We start from the raw sequence: 9,634 nt of genomic DNA, 5'->3' as shown, positions 1-9,634 counted from the left end.
GCACCGTTATGTAAATAAGACGATGATGATGATGTTATGTTATTTCTGCATATGCATTGCCCCCCCCCCCCCCCCCTGCTCGGAGGTACACAGAAGGAGCACGAGTTTGAATTGAGGTGACATCACTCTGAAATATGCAGGTCTGAAATATGCATTATGAAAATAAGACCTCGCTATGTCCTGAATACATTTACTCCAGCAGCACCATCAGACCAGCAGACCCTGACAAGACTGCAGGAGATGCAAACACGTTTAGTCCTCGACCGCAACACGCTGTAATGTAACAGGCATGCTTAAGGCATCCCTAATGGGGCAGTCGATACCATAACCCAGGTTTCTTGTGGCTTTTAGGGCTTCTCCTTTGATGACGTGGCTCCGAATCTGTTGCTCTCGGATAGGAAAAGATTTCCCCCCCATTGCCACCCCGCAACCTGCATGTTGCAAAAGGGATTTACAAAAGCGAGTGCTTCCAGAATGTTCCATGGATTCCTCCGTCGTAGATTATCTAAGCCAAAGCGGTAGCATGGTAACTCAAGGTTCGGCTGTCAATCTTTTGAATCTCGGTATTAGGTCAATCAATGGATCCTCACTCTCTCTCTCTCTCTCTCTCTCTCTCTCTCTCTCTCTCTCTCTCTCTCTCTCACTCTCGCGCTCTCTTCCTCTCTCTACCGTGATCTTCTCAGATCAGTGGAGGAGAGAGGAAAATCAATGGGGTAAAGTAATCACTTGGCGGAAGATACAGGGAAGGCCCCAGGCGCGGCACACACGGCTACCTGAGTTCCATTTCACGCATCGGCGGCTGTAACACAAACACACCGCGTTACTCCACCCTACTCCCCGCAACAACCGCCACAAACAACACACACATACACACACACACGCGCACACCGTACCGCACCGTACCCCTAGTGACCTGCAGTCCTCCCAAGAGGAAACTCCCAGATTGCACTGCAGCGCGCCCTGCGATGTCTACGCGCTATCCGTCTATTGATCCGCAGTGCTACACGAGCTCTGACAGGATTCGGTCGGCAGCGTGTTTCCAAAACGCTACCCAGTCAGCCGCTCTGGCCACCCCGGCTCTCTCTCTCTCTCGCTCTCCCCCTCTCTCTCCCCTTTCTCTCTCCCCCTGTCTCCCGCTCTCTCTCTCTTTCGATCTCTCTGCGATAGACATGCTAATGCCATTCAGGTTATAAAACAGATCATTTACAATAACAAACAAGCCATTTGATATGTTTCTCAAAGCCTTATTAGAAGTGTAGTGCTATTAGCTAACTTGAGCCAAACAAAATGAAATGATCGATGATAGTCGACTCGTAGGGGTTCAAGACTGTATACCGCAGTCATATGCCATGATTAAAGTTTACCCCCACCTTGTCACATGTATATAGCTCATGCTCACGCCATGTCCCTATTGTTGCTGCCTTTCCCTTTTGTTGCTTTGTGACTCCAAAATGGAGGCCTTTGGTTACCTTTGCTTGACTCGGGAAAGAGCATGGTAGGAGTTTCCCCCGCGGGTGGTGGAGAGGGAGCCATGGGTGGGTATTTGTTTAACAATTATAAAATGCAAATGACCGCATACACCGCAGGACTGCTGCACCAACAGACGACCCGAAGGGTGAGGTCAACAGTGTACATAAGATGCATTGGGCCAGGGCGGAAGTGGCTCCTCCTATAAATCTACACACAGCCTCCAGCCTTCAGCCTTCGGCACATGTGGGTACCAAGGCCTGTATGGAGGGACGAGGTTAAAGATATTGCATTACGGCATTCCTCCCACGGATGTATTCCTAGAACGGATACATAGGATTGAGAGAAATACCAAAGACATTGCTTTCAGGTGTTATAGTGAGGTTGTGCTCTGTTAGAAAGGTGTCAGAGTGTGTTTGCTCCGGACTCAATAGAAATGTTGAAGGAGAATGACAGAGAATTTTTATTTTTTCTAAATTTCACCGTGTATCCAAAAATAGCCCCGATGAGGTAGAAAGAGTCTACCAGGAACTCAAGGATAGTCGGCTTTATATAGATGGAGGAGGGGGGTTGGAAACTGGATAAGATCACATGGTACAAGACACTTTTATTTACTATGTAGCACTACTCCAGGTCGTTCCTTGCATTTCCTTTTTTGTTATCCTATACAGTATGTCTAATTGGTTGCGGTGATTAGGGCGTACGCGGGCCAGAATAAATATGCTGAGGCAGTGCTTTTCCAAACCCCCCCTCCCCACCCCTCCCAACTCTTCGGTAATAACGATCTTTCCGAGCCGATGCCAAATGTGTGCCTGTGTGAAGCTAAAGTGAGATGACATCTGCTTCAAATGTCTAGCATTAGCATGATCACGTTCCCTGCGTCTAGCTCCCCTCCGAACCCCTTCCAGCCCAACCCTGCTCCACACCCAACCATGCCCCCCCCCCCCATCCACCCAGCGCCCCCCCCCCCCCCCCCCCCCCCCCCCCCCCCTAAGAGGTTTCACCTTCACTCGCCTATAAGGACCCCGACCGGCCCCGTCTCAGGTGACAGCAATGCAGGTGAAATGTGACAGGTAACAAGGTGCTCTTATAAACTTTGCAAACAACTTGACAGGACGTTCCGACCACTGTGTGCCCGCAGCCATGTCACTAAGAGGGTAGCGTGACCCACAACACCCACCTCTCCCCCAGCACCACCCCCACCCCCCCCCCCCACCCCCTCCTCCCCCGCGCCACACCGGGACAGGGTCGCAGTCAAGGCCGACGGCCAGGAATGGTGACGAGGAGGGGGGGGGGGGGAGGAGGGTGGGGAGATTACCCTGTGGCAAACAGCTCTCTCTCTCTCTCTCTCTCTCTCTCTCTCTCTCTCTCTCTCTCTCTCTCTCTCTCTCTCTCTCTCTCTCTCTCTCTCTCTCTCTCTCTCTCTCTCTCTCTCTTTCTCTCTCTTTGGCGGCGGGCAGAGTGTGTTCCCTGAGTGGAGCAACGCAGGGTCACCCTGATCTCTGACAACTGCTACTCCCTCCCTCCCGTCCCCGGCCCCTCCCCCGCTTGTTCTTAGCTCCTTCTCCTTGACTCTGTCGTTTTTAGGGGAGGGGGCTGCGATGCTATCTTTTCTCTCCTCCCCGCCGTCTCAGGGAGAAACACGCCATTGTTTACGCTGCCCTTGTGTTCCTTTCCCTGGTGAACGCGTTTGCACTCGGCAAGGCCGCTCTTACTCTCTTCGCACTTCGCTACGGCGCGACCGAAACCCCTCTGCCTGCAGCTTTACACATTGGGATTTAGGGATGATCCTATACATTTCTCAGAAGTTAGGGTGCTGTTGATACATAGTAATGCCGAGTACTCAACCAGTTGGATAGTCTTATTTGGAATATAAGGAATATCAATCTTCGGACGCGCTCTTATTTTGAATCCGATGACTCGCCAGTCGGCTATTACTCACACGCTCTTAATTTGAATCTGACTAAATGTTTATGACTTAAGCAGCGCCATCTGACAGATCGACAGGATCATCTGTCCTTTTGTCTATTTCTGTTAATTGGCACCGTAGAGACACTTCTGACTCCCCCATCACTAGACACGCGATGCTGGGAGACGTCGAAGACAAGCGGAATTAGACCAACGTTCTCCTCTGCTGGTTCCCCCACTGATCAGAACATGTGGAGAGCTGGCGGAAAAAATGAGGCCAAGTCGGTTTGCCGTGTTATTCACCCCACCAACTGTAGAGCCGTCAGGCGGTACATTGTTTCCTGTTTCCTGTTGAAACCTTCCATCTCTCTTTGTCCGTATGTCTGTCTGCTGGCCTTTATTTCTCCCTTTGCTTTCTAAACATGCACGGCACCAGGTTTTTCACACAGATCAAGGATTTGCCTTCAGGGGTCGTGAAATCCATGGGGGGCGGGGGTTGGGGTGGAGGGAGGAGAGGGAGGGAGGGAGAGGAGGGGCAGTGGTGTGATGGAAGAGACATGTTGCTCCTCCTGAGGGCTCTAAAATTGATGTGCCCTTTTGGCAGTAGCAGGGGTGACCTTACAAATCAGGAGTCCTCGGTGAGCGAGCTCCACCGCCGCCTTGCCGCTGATCAATCTCCATCCTCCGGTCAGCTCCCCTCTGTGCCATTCACACACACACACACACACACACACACACACACACACACACACACACACACACACACACACATAAATTTAAAACCCACACACCTATATAAATACACACACATCCCCCGCAGAAACACAAACAGAAAAACACACACAGAGCGGACACACACAGACACACACACACACACACACACACACACACACACACACACACACACACACACAAACGTGTTTACCAAAACACACAAAGATACATAAACACACACGCATGCATATACACTCACAAATGTGCACACAACGGGCACTCAAAAACAAAGGTCAAATCAATGCATTCGCATTTTAGGAATCTTGGTATATACAAGTAGGAAGGGTGGGGTACAATTGTGCTCACACTGTGATCACCCTGGAGCACTGAATCCGAAATGTCTGCAAGCACAGACTTGCTATAAGCGAGGGTAAGATGCAGTGGCAACAGAAACAATAGGGCAATGACACACAAGGCCTATATAATATAATTTATGCAGCTTCAAATTATTCCACAATGATATTCAAATGTGACACGATACTGCTTGGATTCATAAGGCAGTAGGTGTGTGACATTGCACTCTGCGATCTTTCCCAATAAAAAAAACGAGAAACATTAGCATCGGGCAGAAGGGGAGGAGGGGCATCGGAGTAATCGCGTTTCTATTGGCCGATTGGTGTCCCCTGAAAAGGACCTTCTTATCTGTCTGTGTGACTGAGAATAATTATCTCCTTTTTCCTGGCCTAGCATTTTGTTGTTATTTGATAATTACCGCGCTCCCTGGAGATTTCTCATTAGGGGCGGTGACCTTGACGCGGTGCATGCACCATTGACATCTTCACTAAAGAGCAGAGCGCGCGCCACAGCACTCTGCATGCAGGGGCGCTCTGATCGCATTGTCCGCTGCGCGCCAACTGGAGCAGAAAGGCAAGGCAAGTTCAGGAGCCACAGAGGTTTTACAAAAAAAAAAACGGACGACTTGAGATGAAGTGCTGCAAGGGCAAGATGTCTCCAACGACCGACCTCCCACACACAGACGCTCGTACACACAAACACACACACGCATGGATGCTCACATACGCATACACACACACACCCACGGACACTCACACACACACGCAGACACTCGTCTACACATACACAAACACACAGACACTCACATACACACACACACACACTCACCTGTACACAGACACGCATATATATACACGCAAACACTCACATGTATACAAACACTCGCCTAGACATACACACACTTACAAATCATACAAACACACAGACACACACACACACACACACACACACACACACACACACACACACACACACACACACACACACACACACACACACACACACACACACACACACATACACACACCCATACACATATGCACTCACCTACTGTGTCACCTCTCTTCTTCATCTTTCCAAAAGAAGCATAAATTGCTGCTGCATATATTTTTTTATTCAGGAATTGGCATCAATATGCCAAACTTCCTTCGGGGATCCATGTTTTTTCCTGAGGTTAAACCTTCATTGTTTTTTAATTAAATATGAATGTCCTCTTCGATATTTAAAAGAACAGATGTCTCTAGCTTACTCCAAAGTCACTCTGTGTCCCTATCGATGGTGTGTTATTGTTTCCACATTCTGAGGGATTGCATCACTTCCTGTCAGGCTAGAGCCACCAAATCGTGCATGTCCTTGAGGCCCTGTTCATATGAAAGTGACCCCGGTCTCTAGCTCGCTCCCAAAGTGTCCTTGACCACTAGGTCACCTGCTAATTACGTCACTTCCGGTTGGGCTATGACCCCAGTGTTGATAATTTTTGTAGTCTTTAATGCCCCTTACATGACACAGAGCTCAGGTCTGTAGCTCGCTGTATAGTGTCCTTGAACCCGAGGTCACTCGCTAATTGCATCACTGCCTGAAGAGCTATGACCCCCCCATGTCGATCAAAAACCTTAAAGGCGGCATTCATTTGTGAGGATTATCTTCAGAATTGATCAAAATGAATGTAGAAAATGTACCTTTGGAATGTTCCTTCCAGGCGAGGCACTGGTGAACATAACTTCCGTGTTGCCCTGCAGTAACACGTCAGCTTACTGAAGGGTGCTGGCAGCAGTACCATGCCTTGTCAGAAATCCACAGAAGAAGAAATACGTTTACCCTGGGGCAATCTAAAATCGACGTTTTCTCACATATTAAAAAAGTTCAGATAACTACACAATGCAAAGATGATCCAAACAACACACAAGCTCTGACGTTTCAGCGATAGCAGCATCCATAGGAACCACTTTAGCAAAGAATTTCTTTGATATTTGTAGTAACTAACAACAAAACATTATATCCATGCAATGAATAGAGATTCTGAAAATCATGTTCTCGCTAGACAATGGTATCAAAATACATTTTAAATCCGGAACTCTCTTATAGCATTTTCCCCTGGGAGAAAAAGTAATGTCAGCCGTTTTGGTTGTTTTTTCGCAGATTGAAACTTTGCGTGACATGGACGCAGACCAACAGCAAAGAATAGGCCAAAACACGTCGGCAAAAATACGAAGTCATCTCTCAATTTTAGCGCCCTTATTGTGCAACCAATATGTTTTGCGCTGTGGACCAACGTAGCTATTACACATTATGATGTGAGTCTGGGTTGCCCATCTTCCCCCACCCCCCCCCCCCCCCCACACACACACCCACACCCACAGTCCCTGCAGACCATTACCTCAACGTGGCTCCCCATCTCCCGACCCTGTCAGTCCCTGGTCCCCCCCTCCCCCCCACTCCCTCACCACACACACTCACCCGACGCCCAAACTCATTATTCCCTCGCTACCTATCTGTCGTCAAGCCTCTACCCCCCCCCCCCCCCCCCCCCCTCTCCCTCCCTGTTTTTCCACTCCTCCCCTGCCCTCCATACTATCACCTCACCCCTCCTCTCCCTCGGTACCCCCGCCCCCACCCCCGCCAGGCTGCCTGGTCCGCGCTGACACGGAGGTGAGGCGGCGGCGCTGGTGGAGACGCCAAGCAGGGGGTGAGTAATTCTCCCCGTGACGGCGGCGGCTGACCTTTCGTTGCACCTTAAAGAGCCCAGGGATTTTTCTACCTCTCCTCCCACCTCCTTCTCGCCGGGCATCACTCCTCATCGCCCCTGACGGCTCCCAGTGCATTATGGGGGAAGGATGGAGCAGCCTGTCCGACCGACCCCTTCTCTTTGGGCTGGAGGGAAGGCTTGTGCCGCTGTCAGGGCGCACAGCTGTCAGGTTTGTGTGACCCCCGTTCGCCCCCCCCCCCTCGTTGAGGTGACCCCCCCCCCCCCCCCCCCCCCCCCCCCTCCGGACAGACCTACTATTCGTTGTCCCCTACACCTCCGAGGAGTGTGTCATCCCCGCCCCGACCCCCCCCCCCCCCCCCCCCCCCCCCCCGCAGCCCCCCCTCTTAGCCTTCAGACCGGACTGCGATAACTTGATTCAGCGCCACAAATAGAACTCCCCACTGGAGTTTTGAGGAGAGCGGTTAGGAGAACATGTAAATATAGAGAGAGATGTAAGATAAACACTGGAACCGATTTGATTTAAGGCTGTACACGCTTGCTATTCTGACGACAGCACGCGGCGGGTCGGCTGAGGCCGTGTAATCAAATCAAAGTTATTTTCACAGTAACCACAGTTCATTTGACAAAACGCAGCAGAACAATATTTGGCAATATTATAAACCTCATATAAAAAACAATCCAACTACTCAATCATACTCCTTATATTTAATTTGATTTTTTTATAGATTACAATGAATTCAATCATTGTATTCTGTTGAAGATAGTTAGTCTTATATAGCTAGTTAGTCTTATATAGACCATAAGATGGTCTAAGATATGGACCAGGTAGCTCTGGTCTATTTAAGACATATAGACCATGTAGCTTTGGTCTATATAAGAGATACACCAGGTAGCTGTGGTCTCTAGGTTTGGCCAGCGATATCTGTTGAACGATATGCATAATGCGGTGTGAGGACCACTTCCCTTTGAACGCGTTGAACTCCCTTACATAAAGGCACACGGTGAAATCCTAATCCTCGCCAGTGACGCTCGTCAGCCGGCCGTATTCTACCTCGAGCCCACCTGACAGACAGAAACGAGGATTAGCACTGGTAAGGTATGCCACACTCTGTGCTTTTCTGTCGAGAAGGGGAACTGGGGCTGGCTCAATGGTGTGGCTCGATTTCTCCAGTCAACACCCTGAACCACTTCAAAAAGGGTCCACTGTCAGTAAACACATAGCCACGCATATATCGCTTCACACTGAAGGGAGATGTGGAAAAAATTACATGAAAGCAAAAGCACAGAGAAAAGAGTGAGAGAGAGAGAGAGAGAGAGAGAGAGAGAGAGAGAGAGAGAGAGAGAGAGAGAGAGAGAGAGAGAGAGAGAGAGAGAGAGAGAGAGAGAGAGAGAGACAGAGAGAGAGAGAGAGAGAGAGAGAGAGAGAGAGAGAGAGAGAGAGAGAGAGAGAGAGAGAGAGACTGAGAGAGAGAGAGAGAGAGAGAGAGAGAGAGAGAGAGAGAGAGAGAGAGAGAGAGAGAGAGAGAGAGAGAGAGAGAGGGAGAGAGAGAGAGAGAGAGAGAGAGAGAGAGAGAGAGAGAGAGGAGACAGAAAGAGAGGAGACAGAGAGAGAGAGAGAGACAGAGAGAGAGAGAGAGAGAGAGAGAGAGAGAGAGAGAGAGAGAGAGAGAGAGAGGAGACAGAAAGAGAGGAGACAGAGAGAGAGGAGACAGAGAGAGAGAGAGAGAGAGATACTGATGTGCAGGAGCCAGCTGGGACTGCACCACAGGGACACCAGAGGGAGGTGGGGGGGAGGGTTTGGCTCTGCGGATCCACACAAAGGTAGCAGTTATAAAATCACATTTACGGTGGAAAGAAAACCAGTGGGCCTAAATTTGCCAAACCAGTGAATGCCTTTGCCTGCCTGCCTCTCTCTCTCTCTCTCTCTCTCTCTCTCTCTCTCTCTCTCTCTCTCTCTCTCTCTCTCTCTCTCTCTCTCTCTCTCTCTCTCTCTCTCTCTCTCTCAGCATCTGGGCTTCCTTAATGTAAGCCCTAGCAGGAGAATGCATAATTGCTGGCCTGAAAGCGGGTATATTGTGCTATCCGATTAGCAGATCACACCCATGGTTGCAATGCAAATGTCCGTCATCTGGAACCATACGATCGCAGGCCCGGCACTAACAATGCCCTGGCAACAGCCTTGCTAGGATGCACAGGAATTGTGGGAATTAGAACTGGGACTGCAGTTGTGGTATTGGCACAGCGTTCATCCCTACCCTCTTTCTCTCTGAAACAGGGTACAACAGAGTGCTGTACTACATTCTCGTACAGTCCTAATTTCTCCCCCAGTTTCCACAGTGACAGCCTCTTTGTGACTGAAGAAGGCTTTGTAGATATTTATGTGCCTGGGGAAACAGATTTTCTCTTTTCTTTTTGATCATTCCAAAACAAGCCAACAGTGGGACAGAAATAGGTCAAACTTGGATTCTTTTTTTGCGTTAATCT

The sequence above is a fragment of the Gadus morhua genome, chromosome 7, assembly GCF_902167405.1.
Source record: "Gadus morhua chromosome 7, gadMor3.0, whole genome shotgun sequence".
NCBI lineage: Eukaryota > Metazoa > Chordata > Actinopteri > Gadiformes > Gadidae > Gadus > Gadus morhua.
Note: the sequence above shows the minus strand (reverse complement) of the source record.